This window comes from Hyla sarda, chromosome 2 (assembly GCF_029499605.1).
Source record: "Hyla sarda isolate aHylSar1 chromosome 2, aHylSar1.hap1, whole genome shotgun sequence".
Taxonomy (NCBI): domain Eukaryota; kingdom Metazoa; phylum Chordata; class Amphibia; order Anura; family Hylidae; genus Hyla; species Hyla sarda.
The window spans coordinates 365,422,861-365,440,920 of NC_079190.1; the positions used below are offsets into that span (position 1 = coordinate 365,422,861).

The 18,060-nt window shown below is 46.3% G+C and overlaps 1 protein-coding gene and 1 pseudogene across 7 annotated transcripts in view; both read right to left on the reverse strand.

Annotated features, from left to right (window-relative positions):
- Positions 1–18,060, reverse strand: part of SYCP1 (synaptonemal complex protein 1) — a 955,469-nt gene that overhangs the window by 552,095 nt on the left and 385,314 nt on the right. The gene's annotated exons all lie outside the window — the stretch shown is intronic.
- LOC130358121 (peptidyl-prolyl cis-trans isomerase F, mitochondrial-like) lies at positions 1,457–10,787 on the reverse strand (annotated as a pseudogene).

Genomic DNA, 18,060 nt, shown 5'->3' on the forward strand with positions numbered 1-18,060 from the left:
GTCTTCTCCACTCCGGGCAGGCTCCGGCCTAGTACGCTGCATAGACCCCGCTACGCCGTGACGTCAGGTGCGTCGCTGCGCACGGGCGTCACTGCGCAGCGACGTCTATGCGGCGTACTAGGCCGGAGCCTGCCCGGAGTGGAGAAGAAGGACAGCCCGGACCGGACCACCCTCCACCCGGAACGCCCCCGGACACTACAGGAACGATGGATGGATGGCCCGGACCACCCTGGCAGGTAGGGGAGAGAAGCGGGTGGTGGCGGCGGCCTATGGCACCGCAAAAGCCACTGGAGATCATTGATTTAAAGCGCCCGCTTTAAATCAATGATCTGCAGCGGTGTCGCAGAGGGTTAAATAGCCGATAACTTATACCGGAATATCGGTATAAGTTATCGGCTATCGGCCCTAACCTGCACCGATTATCGGTATCGGCCCTAAAAAAACGATATCGGTCGATCCCTACCAAAGACCTTAGACTTCATCTACTCCAGAGAAAACGGAAGATTACAGATTTAGAAAAACTGATGAAAAATGCCATATACAATGAAACCTCTGAGCTGACCACCCAAATATTTGGAAAAAAAAGGGGTCTTTTATGGGTGTGGTCTTCAAAAAGAATGCATAGTAAATGTGGAACTGAAAATCTGTCAAAGTAATGTGGTCTGGATAAGAGGTTGTCTTCTGGAGAAGCTTTACTGTACAAGTTATATAATGGTCAGAAATAGTGCTGCCTTATGTACACAGACAACAGCTTATCCTGAAAAGTCACTTGAAAGGACAACCATGCTTTAAGGGTCATGTACACAGTCAATACTCAAAGCAGGGGAACAAAAGTGGACAATACAGACTCATAGGCCCCTCTAATGCAATAAAAAAGGGTTAATGCATGAGACCTAAATCATTGCTCCTGTCTTAATCCTGGTATTACTGGACATATTTTTAGGTTAGGAGGAAATCTCAGTATAATCATTAAAGCAGGGTTTCACTACCTGTCAAGGGGTAGCCTCACAGAAACAGCAGTATATCCACCATAAAGATGAGATGTATAACGTGAGACATAACACCTAGGCAATTATGAACCTACAGCTAACAACTTGAAATGTGAAGCCCATTAGAGTAATAATATAATCCAGATAAAGAATATAGTCAATGAAATGAAGAAATTCACAGATAAGTCATTGAAAACAATGCATTACAAAGGATCAAGTCTAAATTCATCAAGGCATTTCAGTGTACTGTATTTAGTTCTTTTGATATATTATTTAGTCCAGTGAATTCACATTGTTACTCTTTCTAGCTACTTGAACAATTAAAATGTAATATTTTTTACAGGCTCAGTGAAGTGGAACACCATAAAGTTCTTAGGTTTGCCTAGTTACCACAATTATTGTCATTAATACATTTTATGTAAAATTATTTATGTTATTTTGGTTAGGTGTCCAGAAATTTACAGCTACTAAGTGAGCTCCCCACAGTCCGATATAACTTTTTTTTTTTTTTTTGAAGGACGTCCATTCTTTCTACTGAAAACTTCTATTTTTTTTTCTTTTTTTACAACCTCAAGATCCTCCTTACCGTACAAAAATCATGTGTTTGCCATCTAGCCATTTTGCTTTTGCAGTGCAGATAAAAAATTGAGAACCATGTGTTTGGCACTGCATTAGCTATTAAGAGGATACCTGGTCTAGTGTGTTTAAGTGAGAAGTTCTCATCAGGAAAATGGCTCCCATATATCAATTTGCAACCAGTGCCATTGTGATTAGTGAAGTCCCCACCTTCACACATAAAGCTGGAAATTATTCTTTGAAAAGTGGAGCCCATATAACCAAAGCCCTTCTCACCAGAGCACGGGCCCTAAAGGTTTTCAGCAGTTTTTGGCACCACATCTGCTTTCATTTCCAGCACAATGCGCCCCAGCGGCTGGTTGTCTGCTACTACATCCATGTACAAAACGGGGTTTACTTTCCGGGTGCCGCCGCTGCATGTTCGTATGGAGGTGAGGGGCCCAGGCCATAAGATCCTCGACAGAGTACTGATGGAACACACCGCATGGTGCAGGTTATGTGTGATTAAATGAATAATTTTACTTAATACATGAACTCATATTTATAGCGGGAACAAGAAATTAAGTTAGTGAGACCAAAGGAACGTTACAATATTTTTTTTTTATATATACTTATCCATTATCACTGTAAGGCCAAAACAGCCCAAAAATGCCCAAAAAATGCCCAAATTGCCCGCTGAGTTTTTCCCTGGGAAAAAAGCTGTGTCTAGATGTTAGCATGGAGTCCATAGGGAAACACAGAACGCCAAATCCACTTTTCAATTTTGGGATTGGCATTTTCTTCCCCTGACCCAGCGATCTGGAAACTTTGCCAAATTGCAGCATGATGAGACTCAAAAATACCATATGTTTAGCATCTTTGGAGGGAAGTAGTGATGCATAGCATCCCTACTTTACTCCACAGCCCTACAGTTTCAGGTTTATCATAGTGCTGCGCTGAAAACTATCCCTGCAGAGATCGGGACTCAACTGTGTCTCTGGTTATACAGCCCGTAGCACAGCTAATGCTGAGCAATAGATATACGCTGTATATATATAGCCCAGCAAAAGTTTACAGTGAACCTGGATGTGTATACATAACTGGTTCACTAAACCCCGTGGGCTGGGCTGTGCGCTATGTGCCAAAGAGTTAACTCACACTGCTGGACAGTGTTGGTTAACCCATTGTGTGGTATCAAGTATATACAGCCATCTATAGATGGCTGCATATACTGTATACAGAAGCCGATGTCCACTTACCTCATCCTGCTGCTCTAGCCAGGTCAGTGTAACTCCGCCCCTATTGATGATGTTATTAGGGGCAGAGCTACTGCCGGGAGCAAGGAGTGGTAAGTGTAAGGGCTCTATTCACATTGTACGTTTTGTATAATGTGAACAGACACTTCTGGCAGTGTCTTCTCAGACAGGGAGACTCCAGCTGTTGCTAAACTACAACTCCCTAAAACACAAAAATGAAATATTGCAGCATCATTAAGGGGTTAAGTAGGACCCATATCCCAGCCCCATAAAATTGATTTATGAGGGTTTATAGTTTGTCTGAGAATTTAGTTAATTGTCAAATGGGGAAAACCCCACACCAATCAGGACCTAATATCTTATAGCCTTAACAGACTCATAGGGCATAGGGACTAGACATGAGGTTATTTCATTATTTATTTATTTATTTTTTTAAATAACAATTTTGTTTTAATGAAATAGAAAACATAGTAATACAGCAATACGAGCAGAACAACAAAAAAAAAAAAAGAAAAAGATAAACATACTCATGTTCAGGATGGTCATACATAGAGCAGTAATATAGGGTGTGCAACAAGCACACTCAAACAATGACTAATGAAGAGTGAACGTCTAAAAGGGCTCCTCAAGAGCCCAGATGAAGGGGCTACGCAAAGTGATGTAAGCAGTCTCAATTACAGCTGCAGGTGCCTCTAAGGTGACAACGATATATATCCTGTCTCCGCTTAATCGTTATATAGAACTGAGGAATATAATAAACAGGAGCAACTGGGTAATAATAACCGTATATCTCGTGAATATACATAAAGATTGTAACCCAAGGAATGACACTAGACTCAGACAAGACATGGGGAAAATAACAAGACAAACCAGACACATAAATCACATAGGACATCAGCAGCCATCGTCCAGGACCCGTCCCCCCACCACAAAGAAACCTATAGTTAAAAGAACATCAACCGGTACAACCGGGAAAACCATATATTTTGCTGAAATGAAGGTTTACGCATCGCATTAAGGCACCTTCAGTGCTCCAAAGGAGCCCGCAAGAGATGACATAACATACCATTGGGTGGAGGCAAAAGGGCGTACAATAGATTAAATCTCTGAGGCAGTGTAATATTCAGTTAAAAACATCTTCCATTTCAGGAAGAGTTGTTTAGCTCTATATTCTTTTTGCTGTAATGCCTCCTTCCTCTCCAGAGTAAATAAATGTTTCAGTGCCTTTAATAAATGAGGTATTGTAGGTAAAGAAGGGGAAAGCCATTCCCGCAATAGGTGGAGCTTGGCAGGACAAATAATAGCATGTGCAATAGGAGATAAATGTGCATATGTAAAACTAGAGTTTGGCCCTAATACCGTAATGTTGAATAAAGCCTTATAAGGACCCAAACGTAAAATCAGTAGGGGATGGGAGCAGTGGTTTCAAGAATAGGGAGACAGAGTTCCAATAGCTTTGTGTCTGTGGACATGACGATATACAATGGTATAAATCCACGTGGAAAAGTTTGCACTTCGGACAGCAGTCAATCCTGGATGGATTACTCAATGAAGGCGGGATAGTGAATGCATATATGGCAGAGTGTATGAGTTTAAGTTGGGTTTCTCTCCAATTCTCATTTACAATGTGCTTTTTGACATCTGACCAACCTGCTAGAATATGCTCTGTGTCAGCTGTGTCTTGTAAAATAGATACCCACATTGATCCCACTCCTTTCGTAGGAGGGGGGATAAACCATTTACGTAAAACAAAGACAGGCGGGGAAGGCAAAAACATATAACTTTAAAAAGGCAAATTTCCCTGGGCTGAGATCTGCACTACAGGACATAGACTGGGGGGAGGTGTTCTCAAATACTGATACAGAAGGTAAATGGGACATCTTTAAATCAACTCTAAATAACTATACAGCTAAATATATACCAAAGGGGAACAAATATAAACGATTAAAACTAAATCCTACATGGCTGACACATGATGTTAAAAGAGCAAAAAACAACAAAAAAATAGCCTTCAAAAATTACAAATCTGATGGGTCAGCTATAACATTTAAACAGTACAAGGAGCTTAATAAAATCTGTAAAAATGTAATAAAAACAGCAAAAATTCAAAATGAGAGACAGGTGGCCAAAGAAAGCAAAACTAATCCTAAATATTTTTTTAGACATATAAATGCAAAAAAACCAAGGACAGAGCATGTAGGACCCCTTAATAATGATAATGGGGAGGTTGTCACAGGCGATCAAGAGAAGGCGGAGCTACTGAATGGGTTCTTTAGTTCTGTATACACTATGGAAGAAGGAGCTGACATTGGCCAGGTCAGTGCTGGTAACACATCATGTAATGTACTGAACTGGCTTAATGTAGAGATGGTACAAGGTAAGTTAAGTGATATAAATGTAAGCAAATCCCCAGGACCGGATGGACTACACCCAAGAGTTCTTAGAGAGGTAAGTTCAGTAATATCTGTACCCCTGTTCATGATATTTAGAGATTCTATGGTGTCTGGTATTGTGCCAAGGGACTGGCGCAAGGCGAATGTGGTGCCAATCTTCAAAAAGGGCTCTAGGTCTTCCCCAGGAAACTATAGACCGGTAAGTTTAACGTGCATTGTGGGTAAATTGTTTGAAGGACTTATAAGGGATTACATACAGGAATACATAGGGGATAATTGTATTATAAGTGATAGCCAGCATGGGTTTACTAAGGATAGAAGTTGTCAAACCAATCTAATTTGCTTTTCTGAAGAGGTGAGTAGAAGCCTTGACAGAGGAATGGCTGTGGATATAGTGTTTCTGGATTTTGCTAAAGCATTTGATACTGTGCCTCATAGACGTCTGACAGGTAAGTTAAGGTCTTTGGGTTTGGAAATTTTAGTTTGTAACTGGATTGAACACTGGCTCATGGATCGTACCCAGAGAGTGGTGGTCAATGATTCGTACTCTGATTGGTCCCCGGTTATTAGTGGTGTACCCCAAGGTTCTGTACTGGGCCCGCTGTTGTTTAATTTATTTATTAATGATATAGAGGATGGTATTAACAGCTCTGTTTCTATCTTTGCAGATGACACCAAGCTTTGTAGCACAGTACAGTCTATAGAGGATGTGCATAAGTTACAAGATGACTTGGATAGACTAAGCGTCTGGGCATCCACTTGGCAAATGAGGTTCAATGTGGATAAATGTAAAGTTATGCATCTGGGTACTAATAACCTGCATGCATCGTATGTCTTAGGGGGGATTAAACTGGCAGAGTCACTGGTAGAGAAGGATCTGGGTGTACTTGTAGATCACAGACTACAGAATAGCATGCAATGTCAGGCTGCTGCTTCCAAAGCCTGCAGGATATTGTCATGTATCAAAAGTGGCATGGACTCAAGGGACAGGGACATAATACTCCCCCTTTAGAAATCATTGGTACGGCCTTACCTGGAATATGCTGTTCAGTTTTGGGCACCTGTCCATAAAAGGGACACTGCGGAGTTGGAAAGGGTGCAGAGACGCGCGACTAAACTAATATGGGGAATGGAACATCTTAGCTATGAGGAGCGATTAAAGGAGTTACAATTGTTTAGTCTTGAGAAGAGACGTTTAAGGGGGGATATGATAAACGTATATAAGTATATTAATGGCCCATACAAAAAATATGGAGAAAAACTGTTCCAGGTTAAACCCCCCCAAAGGACGAGGGGGCACTCCCTCCGTCTGGAGAAGAAAAAGTTTAGTCTCAAGGGGCGACACGCCTTCTTTACCATGAGAACTGTGAACTTATGGAACAGTCTACCTCAGGAACTGGTCACAGCAGGAACAATTAACAGCTTTAAAACAGGATTAGATACATTCCTGGAACAAAATAAGATTAATGCTTATGAAGAAATATAAAATCTCATCCCTTCCCCAATATCGCGCCACACCCCTACCCCTTAATTCCCTGGTTGAACTTGATGGACATATGTCTTTTTTCGACCGTACTAACTATGTAACTATGTAATTTAAAGTATAATGTTGAAATGGATCTATCAGACGTGGAAGTAAGAAAATAGTCAAACTCAGTAGGAATGGCCTCCTTACTAAGGTCCCTAAGTTTAGACCTGCAAAAGGGAGATTTTTTAGACTTACCGTAAAATCTCTTTCTCGAACGATCAATTGGGGGACACAGACTCTGGGGTATATGCTGCTGTCTCTAGGAGGCATGACACTATGGCAAACAAAAAGTCGGCTCCTCCCAGCAGGATATACCCGCCTCAAGGCCACTGAGCAATTCAGTTTAGTCTCAGAGTAATAGGAGGAGACCGACAGGTCAAAGGAAAAAAACATGAACTGTCCGAGAACCAGAAGAAACAATAATTGAACACTCCCTCGGACAGATAACCGAAAAGGAACCTCAGAAAAAGGGGCGGGAGCTGTGTCCCTCAATGGGTCCTTCGAGAAAGAGATTTTACGGTAAGTCTAAAAAATCTCCTTTTCTCGGCTCCATTGGAGGACACAGACTAAGGGACTAAGGGACGTACCAAAGCCGTCCCTTGGGTGGGCAGAGAAAAAAGGTCAGGCAGTCGGCTGTACCACCGCCGCATGCAACACCTTACGGCCCAGACTAGCATCAGCTGATGCAAAAGTATGAACCTGGTAGAATCTAGAAAAAGTGTGCAAAGACCACCAGGTGGCCGCTTTACAGATCTGCGAGGCTGAGGCCTTGTTTCGGAGAGCCCAGGATGCTCCCACAGAGCGGGTGGAATGAGCCAAAACCCTGGAGGGTGGGGCCCTCCCCTTGCAGCGGTAGGCTTCCGAAATAGCACATCAGATCCACCGAGAAATGGTGGCCTTAGAAGCAGGCTGTCCTTCACGATGGCCTTCCGTAAGGACGAAAAAAGAATCGCACTGATGAAAGGAAGAGGTGACGGGAAGATAAGTCCGAACAGCTCGTACCACATCCAATTTGTCGAGCAGGCGCTCCCTGGGATGAGAAGGAGCAGGACAAAAGGACGGAAGGACGATGTCCTCGTTGAGATGAAAAGCCGAAATAACTTTAGGCAAGAAAGACGGATCTGGTCGGAAAACAACCTTGTCCTGATGAACTATCAGGAAAGTAGAATGGCAGGAGAGAGCTGCCAGTTCAGATACTCTCCTAATGGAGGTAATAGCTATAAGAAAAGCCACCTTCCAGGATAGGAGGTGAAGGGGAACCTCCCTAAGAGGCTCTAAGGGTGCGTCCTGAAGAGCGCCTAGAACTAAGTTCAAGTCCCAAGGGGGAGAAGGGGACCGGAAAGGGGAGGCAGCATGTGCCACGCCCTGAAGGAAGGTCCAGACATGCGAATTGGAAGCCAGAGGACACTGAAAGAGAATGGAAAGGGCGGAAACCTGACCCTTAATGGAACTGAGAGCAAGCCCTTGTTCCAACCCCGACTGCAAAAAGGAGAGGGAACGGAAAAGGTAACTGGAGAAAAAGTCTGAGCTTCGCACCAACGAAAGTAAACCCGCCAGGTGCCGTGAAAATTTTTTGCAGAGGAGGGCTTGCGAGCCCTGAGCATGGTGCGAATTACCTAGGAAGAGAATCCGCGGGCCCTTAGAACCGTGGTCTCAACCGCCACGCCGTCAAATGCAGCGACTGTAAATTGGGGTGGCAAAGGGGACCCTGTGACAGTAGGTGTGGACGAAGTCGAAGACTGAATGGAACGTCGTCCAGAAGCCAGACCACATTGGCGTACCATGCCCTTTGAGGCCAGTCTGGAGCCACCAGAATGGCGGGGACTTCTTCCGCCTTGAGCTTCCTCAGAACCCTGGGGAGGAGGGGGAGAGGAGGGAACAGGTAGGGCAGTACGAAGCCCGACCACGGGATTGCTAGGGCATCCACGGCTAGAGCCAGGCGGTCCCTGGACTTTGACACAAACGTTGGAATCTTCCAGTTGTGTCAAGACGCGAAGAGTCGCAGATCTGCGCGAAAACCTCCGGAAGAAGAGACCACTCTCCGGGGTCGGCTGAGGACCGACTGAGGAAATCCGCTTTCCAGTTGAGCACTCCCGGAATGTGAATCGCCGAAATGGCTGGAACTACTTGTTCCGCCCAAAGGAGGATCTTAGACACCTCGGACATGGCCGCTGATCTGCGAGTGCCGCCCTGCCGATTGATGTATGCCACAGCCGTGGCGTTGTCCGACTGGACACAGACAGGGTGGCCCTGAAGCAGGGACTCCCAATGCTTCAGACAAAGATAAATCGCCCTCAGTTCCAGGATGTTTATGGAAGGAAGGGCTTCTTGGGGAGGCCAGAGGCCTTGAATAGTCTGATCCCTGAAAACACCCCCCCAGCCCGACAGGCTGGCATCCGTTGTGACCACCTGCCAGTGGAGGGGGAGGAACGAACGCCCCTGAAGAAGGGGGGAGCAGAGTCACCAGCGTAGAGACCGACGGGTCTGGAGAGGGAGAACAATCTTGCGATCGAGAGAGAGAGGGGACCTGTCCCATCGTGCAAGAATCGCCAGCTGAAGAGGACGGTAATGAAACTGGGCAAAGGGTACGGCCTCCATGGCTGCCACCATCCGACCCAGGACTTCCATGCAACAACGGATGGCGACAGGGGATGGTATCGGGAGGGAGCGGACTCCCGACAAAAGGGCCAGACGTTTGTCTGGCGGAAGGCGAATCCGAGCCGAGTCGAACTGAAGCCCCAAGAAGACCAGAGACTGGGTGGGGGAGAGAACTGATTTGTCTCAGTTGACCAACCACCCGAAGCGACATAAGGTCTGAAGAGTGAGGCTCACATTCTCCAGGGCCTGGGCTCTGGTGGAGGCTTTGATGAGGAGGTCATCCAAGTAGGGTATCACTGAGACCCCTCTTGACAGCAACAGAGCTACCACAGGCACCATAATCTTGGTAAAGACTCGTGGCGCTGTGGCCAAACCGAAGGGGAGAGACACAAATTGATAATGACCTTCCTGAACCGCAAAGCAGAGGTACCGCTGGTGTCCGGGAAAAATTGGAACGTGGAGGTAGGCATCCTTGATGTCCACCGAGGAAAGAAACTCCTCTTGATCCATAGATGCCACCACCGAAAGGAGAGATTCCATTCGGAAATGGCGGATAAGAAGATGTTGGTTGAGACGTTTGAGATCCAGGATTGGCCGCACAGAACCGTTTTTCTTGGGAACCACGAAAAGATTGGAATAAAAACCACGAAAGCGTTCCCTTGAAGGAACTGGGACAATGACACCCTGGACGAGAAGGGACTGAAGAGCCTCCAGAAATCCACTCGCAAGCGAGGGAGATCGGGGAGCACGGGACTGGAAAAAACGATCCCTCGGAAGGGAGGCAAATTCTATCCGGTAACCGTTGGTTAGCACGTCCCTCACCCAGGAGTATTGAATGTGCGTGGTCCAAACATCTCAAAAAGCAAGAGGCGACCTCCCACCCGAGAAAAAGCTGCGGGTGGGGGCGTCCCTTCATGTAGAAGTGGGTTTGCGGTTGGTGTCCGACTTCGACGAGGGACGCGCCTTGAAAAAGGGGGCCTTCTTGTCCCGTGGAGGCGCCTGGCTGGACCCTTTAGAAGGGCCAGACGTTCGAAAGGACCGAAAGGAAGAAGACTTCCTGCGGAAGGAAGTACTAGGCTTGTTTTGAGGTAATAAAGAGCTCTTGCCCCCTGTCGCCTCAGAGATAGTCTCATCCAGGCGCCTGCCAAAAAGTCGGGAACCAGTAAAAGGAATCTCAGTGAGAGACTTCTTAGATGCAGCGTCCGCGTTCCAAGTTTTAAGCCAAATGGAACGACGGAGGGCCACTAGATTACCGGTGGCAAAGGCAGCGCAGCGAGCTGAGTGCAAGGAAGCATAACACAGGAAATCTCCAGCTTTGGAACATTGGAGGCCAGAGCAGACAGTTCTTCCGGGGAAGAACCTGAAAGAATGCCCGGACGGAGTTGGGAATGCCAAACCGAGAGGGCCTTAGACACCCAGGTGGAGGCGAAGGCAGGAAGTAAGGAAGAACCCGCTGCTTCAAAGGCATACTTCGCTAACATCTCAACCTTTTTGTCTGCTGGATCCTTGAAGGCAGCTGCATCCGCCAGCGGCAAAGTAGTAGCTTTAGAGAGGCGGGAAACCAGAGGATCCACCGACGGAGAGGAAGTCACTTTGGAGACAAGGTCCTTGGCGAAAGGATATCGCGCTTGGACTTTCTTCAGTCCCTGAAACTTCTTCTCAGGGTGCTTCCAGGCAGATTCTAGAATGGCCTCAAATTCAGCGTGAGAGCTGAACACTTTGGGTGCCGGTCGGGCACGATGAAAGGATACTTCTGGAGCTGCGTTCGAAGTTCCTGGGTCCTCCAGGTTAAAGGTGTCTCTTATGGCCATAACCAATGAGTTCACCGTGTCCACTGAGTCCGAACGGTCCTCCGAATCGGATGCCGAATCTAAACCCTCGGCCGCTAGCTCTCCAGGTGAGTGTGAACGAGTGGAGGCAGCCCTGGAAGAGGGAGACTTCGACCTGGTACGTGGTAAGCCAGAGCGGTGACCACGGGAACGTCCTCTGGAAGAGTGATGCGTGTGGCCTGAAGAAGTGGTCGGGCGAGACCTGCGAGAGGAACGCCTGTGTCTACCAGGAGACTCCGGGGATGAGTCAGAGGAGACACCCCTATTACGCTTATGCGAAGCGTAGGGAGAAGGGGAAAGCGACCTTCTCGACTGCTGGTGAAGGGTAGACCTCTCCAAGGCAGTCACCACAGAACGGGAGACCTGTGCCAAGTTGGATATAGACTGGGAGAGGGAGGAAACCCAGGCTGGAGGGGCGGCCGAACCCACCGGGTCTGAAGGGGCACCTGGGTTAGAAATAGCAGGGGGGTCTGGAGGAGCAGTGGAGCAGGCAGAACAAGTGGGTTCAGCAGAACCTGGCATTTTTGCAGAGCAGTTTTTACAAGCGTAATGGGTAACTAAAATTCCCGATAACTGCTTAGAGGGAGGAACAGTTCTGGGCATGGACATGACAAAAAAATGAACAGTCTCACCCAAGTCTGTGTCCCAAGGCAGCTGCTGTGAGGAGAACTCCGCACCGTGCTGAGGGAAGAGAGAAAAGACGCTGGCCAATAGAAGGAAGAGGCCGGGTCAGGGCAAGGAGCTCTGAGATTGGCCCCTGCACGGCCCCAGTGCGCGCACCGTGCTTATTGGTGGCCATTTCGCGCTACCGAGGCGCTTATGCGGCCAGGTGGGCGAAGCTAACGTCCGCCGGGCCACCGAAAGATACAGCGGGACTCACTCAGTAATGGCGCCCGCTCCAAACCCCGAGCGCACACGCCGCCTGCAGTGAGTTCTGTGTGCCCGGGGACGGAGCGGGTGAAGTGCGTCACCGGCCGCGGCTGCCGAAAGTGAAAGTAAAAAGCGCACCCGCCCCTAGGAAGAAGCCTGCGGCGGGTGTGCTATAAAACACACACACATCTTAATAAAGTGCCCCCTTACTGTGTACTGTAGCCACTGCTCCCCCAATAATAAAAAACAATCCCCCTGCAGGGAACAATAAGATAACTCAGGCCAGCCCCAGCTTCTGCAGGATAGGGCCAAAAACAGAGGGTCTCCAGCTGTTGCAAGACCTAGGAAGAGAAGGATACTCACCTCATGCTGAAGAACTTGCCTAAGGAAGTCTTCAGACTGTAGTCTTCAGTCAGCCATTTCACCTGCGGCAAGCCAAGCTCATAGCGGGGTGAACAGGGAGGTAGGGGGACCCGGACCCATGAGGTATAACCCCAAGCGCTGACCGTTTGCGAGAGGGGGTTAACAGTACATCCAAGATGCCTGCCACCTCTCGCAATGGGGAAACAGTGAACATTGCGTTCCTGAGTCCCCACCTGAAAACAGAAATAAAAAGGAATAAAGAACTAACACATTCCCTAAACCTAAAAAATATGAGACCTGGTCTGGAGAACACCAGACCATGTCCACCTCCTTAAGACACTAAGCAAAAACTGGACGAATTGCTCAGTGGCCTGGAGGCGGTTGTATCCTGCTAGGAGGAGCCGACTTGTTGGTTGCCATAGTGTCATGCACCTAGAGACAGCAGCATATACCCCAGAGTCTGTGTCCCCCAATGGAGCCGATAGAGAAAAGAGCGTATCTGACTATATTGTAGAAAATGTGTGGGAGGAATATTATAAATCTCAGAAAGTTCCTGAAACGTATACCACCTCCTTTTTGTGCTGTGAATAAGGTCACCTATCGTATGAATGCCATGCTGGCTCCATATATGAAATAATGGGCTGTCATGACCTGCAGGAAAATCAGGCGTATACCAGAGGGGAAGATGTTTGGAACACGAGAAAGGCAACCCAAGGCGTTTCCTTAGAGCTTTCCAAGCAGCTATTGTGTCTTTGAACAGCAGAGGATGCTTGATAGCTGGCGGCAGAGATGATATCGAGGAGTGCAGCAGAGCAAAGGGATGCCATGGGGTAGCAAAAGCTTTTTGAAGGGGCAAGTTAGTATAATATGAGGAATGATGATGCCAGTCCATAATGTCGCGTAGTAAACACGCTAGGTTATAGCACCTTATATCAGGAAAATTCACCCCCCCCCCCCCCCCCCCCAGCTGAAGAAAATAACATCAGCTTCCGTAAAGCAATTCTTACCGGCCCATATGAATTTGGTAAAAGTGGAGGTCAATATGTTAACGTCAGAGTGTTTCAAGAGTAGAGGTATAGTTTGAAGTGGGTATAACAATTTTGCAAAACTACACATTTTAATCAAGTGACATCTACCAAGGAGTGATAAAGGGAGATTATGCCACTTATGCAACTCCAATTGGATTTTATTTATCAATGGAGGGTAGTTAAATGGGTATTCCAGGCCAAAACTTTTTTTTATATATCAACTGGCTCCGGAAAGTTAAACAGATTTGTAAAATACTTCTATTAACCTCCTGAGCGGTATTCCCGAGCGTGACTCGGGGTTAATTTTCCCTAACAGGATCGGTAACCCCGAGTCACGCTCGGGGTAGAATTACAGAGTTCCCGGCCGGGCTGCACGATATATTGCAAAAGCAATGCGATATAGCGATGCGGCCCCCGGGAAAACTTGCGATTATCTGCTCTGGTCGGCTCCCGTTGCGGGGGCCGGCCAGAGCAGGTAAAGAAAAATACTAAAAGTCAGTGTTTCCCTACCAGGGGGCCTCCAGCTGTTGCAAAACTACAACTCTCAGCATGCCCGAACAGCCAAAGGCTGTCCGGGCATGCTGGGAGTAGTAGTTTCACAACAGCTGGAGGTACCCTTTCAGAAAAACACTGAGCTAAATGTAAAAGGAAAAGGAAGTAAAATTAAAAAAAAACTTTTGCTCACCTAGTCCCGGTCCCTGAAGATGTCATTCCCCTCCGTGCGCTCTGGTCCCTGCTCTATTCATCTTACAGGACTTTTCACTTTTCAGCCAATCACAGGCCGCAGTGGTGTAAAGCCTGTGATTGGCTGAAGGGGAAACGGCTTGTTCTGCAGCAAATACACTAGGTTTGAAATCTGCCCGGCAAACCCAGTGTATTCTGCTGCAGAACAAGGTGAGAAGGGGGGGATGTGACAGGGGGGGGGGATGTGACAAGGGGGGGGGGAATGTGACATGAAGGGGGGGGATGTGACAGGGGGGAATGTGACAAGGGGGGGGGATGTAACAAGAGGGGGGAATGTGACAGGGGAGGGGGAATGTGACATGAAGGGGGGGGGGATGTGACAAAGGGGGGATTTGACAGGGGGAGGGGAATGTGACATGAAGGGGGCGAATGTGACAAGGGGGGAAGAATGTGACAAGGGGGGAAGAATGTGACAAGGGGGGAAGAATGTGACAAGGGGGGAAGAATGTGACAAGGGGGGAAGAATGTGACAAGGGGGGAAGAATGTGACAAGGGGGGAAGAATGTGACAAGGAGGGGGGAGAATGTGACGGGGGGATGTGACAAGGGAGAGGGGGAATGTGACAAGGTAGGGGGAATGTGATGGGGGAGATGTGAAATGGACGGGGGGGGGGGGGGGGGGGAGATGTGAGATTCAGTGCAAAAAATTGTACCGCTTTTGGTACAAATCCCAGAAAGAATCATACCGCCAGGGAGGTTAAAAAATCTTAATCCTTCCAATAGTTATTAGCTTCTGAAGTTGAGTTGTTGTTTTCGGTCTAACTGCTCTCTGATGACAGTACAAAAAGTCTTGTCCACAGCACCAAAATTCATGGAAAAAAAATAGGTGTTTATTCCATATAAGGTGTCAATACAGCAGCGACGTTTCAGTCAGCTCAACCTGACCTTTCTCAAGCATCACACAACCAGTGCTAACCATATCTTTATAAGAGTGCCAATTACAAATGGTACTAAACAATGTGCAAAATCAATCAATGAATAAAGTGCAAATACTTGGTGTAAACAATTCAAAAAATACATAAACATAAATTACAAAATTGTGAAAAAAATATAAGCAAAACTTTTACACCATATAGTGCAATAAATACATTAAGATAAACACTAATTGTGTTTAATTAATAAAGTGACACACATGTGTAGTGAAACATACAGGGTTAAAAAGGTGGGGGAACACACACTCACCGGATGACAAGTACATCCACGTTATTACAGTAATCGGCATCAGGAAGTAACAACAGCGCCTGCGCGCCTCGTTCTCAGAGTGTCTCGTGTGGCAAGTAGATCTAGGCCAATCAGTGGATGGCGTCCAGGTACATCGAAGCCGATTCCCAAAGGATTTCTCCCTGTAGAACTTGGTTATATAGATTAGAGAGTACCTCTGGGACCTGGTCCTGGAGGAGTTTGTAGAACTCTCCAGTCAGTACATCAGGACTAGGTGCCTTGGAATTTTTGAGGCGTTTTATAGATTGTAGAACTATTTCCGGAGATATAGGGGCATTAAAGAACTCCAACTGCTCCTCATTCACCTTTGGTAAGCATACTTAACTAGGGATGGTGTCAATAGGTGAAAAGTCCGATGACCTATAAGAATAAAAATCCGCATAATATCTACCCATATAGTCCGAAATGTGTTTAGGGTTAGTAAGAAGGGCACCACTCGAGGTTTTGAGCGACAATATAGAAGCTGGAGGGTGTTGGCCCTTGGCTAAAGAGGCCAATAGTCGTCCCGATTTATTTCCAAATCTGTGGAGGAAAGCTTGGAAATTCATATGATAGTCCTTTTCTCTCTCTGCCAGCCAGCCGTCAAAATCCTCTTTAACTTTAATCCAGTGCTGTTTATTTTGTGGGGAGGGATCTAACAAGAAGGCCGTATACGCCTTCTGCAGAGAATTACTAGCCGCCGCATATTTGATAGCAAGATCTCTCTTTTTTCCTGCAATATATGATATGATATTACCTCTCAGAACCGCCTTTGCCGTGTCCCAAAAGAAAGATGTGTCATGTAAATGGTCTCTATTGTGTGTCACGTATTCCAACCACCACCCCTGTAGCAACTCAGCAAAAGAGTCATCCTTATAAAGGGTGGCTGGAAATCGCCAAAGTATATCAGTGCCATGAGGGTGTCTATCAGCTAAGTGTAGCATAACAGGTGTGTGATCCGAGATAACCATATCTTCTATTCGTACATCAATAACCTGTGATCCCAGGGAGGAGTGTATCGGAACATAGTCAATACGGGACTAGGTGGATTGTGCATTGGAATAGAAAGAGAACTGTCTCTCTGCTGCCCCGGAGATATAGGGGCATTAAAGAACTCCAACTGCTCCTCATTCACCTTTGGTAAGCATACTTAACTAGGGATGGTGTCAATAGGTGAAAAGTCCGATGACCTATCAGAATAAAAATCTGCATAATATCTACCCATATAGTCCGAAATGTGTTTAGGGTTAGTAAGAAGGGCACCACTCGAACTCCAACTGTGCATTGGAATAGAAAGAGAACTGTCTAGGGTTAATTTACTTTGTTGGGACCATAAATATTATATATACTGTACATGCCATTCGGGAAGTTCAGTAAAAAAGCATGTAGTCTGCCTTCCTTGTCTGTTTGCGATTGTAAAACTGTGTGCTGTAAGTGTTTACTAATCAACGTGATAACCCCTGCCCTACACTCAACAGAGGGTGAACCTAAAACAGTACCCACCCATAACTTTTTCATGCGGGAGAAGTCGGTCTCTGGCAAATGTGCTTCCTGTAATAAAGCAATATCCGCTTTTAACTTACGGCGGTGACTGAGCACCATCATACGCTTCTGAGGGGAGCGTAACCCTTTAACGTTCCAGGAGACTATCCGCATAAAATAGAATACAACAGATGTGCATACCTTTCCAATCGCAGGGGCGGTAGGCAGAGGGTAGATCCAGGACGACAGCTGCCGACATGTAAAGGAACAAATAACACGTAACATATAATAAAAGAAGAAAAAAGATATTAACATCAGAGACCAGTGTAACTTTGACCTCATGAAGAGGAGCAAGAAATACCCTGCAAAAGTGACGCATCACAGTACATCTAGAAAAACACATGGCTTCACTTTTATCGGGGAGAGTACAAGCTCCCAACTATGCAGCCATGTATCCACTTGTGAGAATACAATTAAATACAGTGTAAATTCTACACTCAGGTAATCGCCTTCGCCACCTATATTAAATTGCCAGAGAGGTGAAGGGGTAGCGTAGTGTAAGATCAGTGGTGGAAAGACCGGGTAAGGGAGAGCAGGCAACAGGGTAAGAGGAGAGAGAGAGAGAGAAAAGGGAGAGAGATAAGGAAGGGAAAAAGAAAAAAGGAGAGGGAGGAGGAGAAGCGAGACGGCAAGATCAGTTAGCACATAAGGGATTATGTGGAGGAGGCAATAACCGGCACTAAAATAATTATGCAGAAAGATAATGAATGGACCAAACGAAGAATACTTCTAACACTGCAAAAAACCACAAAGTCTGCATTGTGTGAGATCAGTGGTGAAAAGGGCCAGGTAAGGAATATCAGGCAATAGGGTAAGGAAAAAGAAAAGAAAGGGAGAGAGCTAAGTAAAGGAAGGGGAGAAAAAAAGGGGAGGGGGGGAGAGGGGAAACAGCCAGAGAAGGTAGGGCTGTTATATACATGTAGGAAGAGGTAATAACTGGCACAAAAGTATTATGCATAAAGATAATAAATGAACCAAACGCAAAAAAAAAAAAACCTGCACAGCAAAAGACCATAAAGTCTGTATCATGTTCAACAAACGAAAGAGTCAGATCTCGACCCAAAAAGAGAAAAATATGAAAAAGTTGAGGTCAAACCATGGCACGGAAGATGTTGTCCATCAAGTTGGGGAGGCATGGAAATTACTCTTCTAAGCCTGTGAAATTG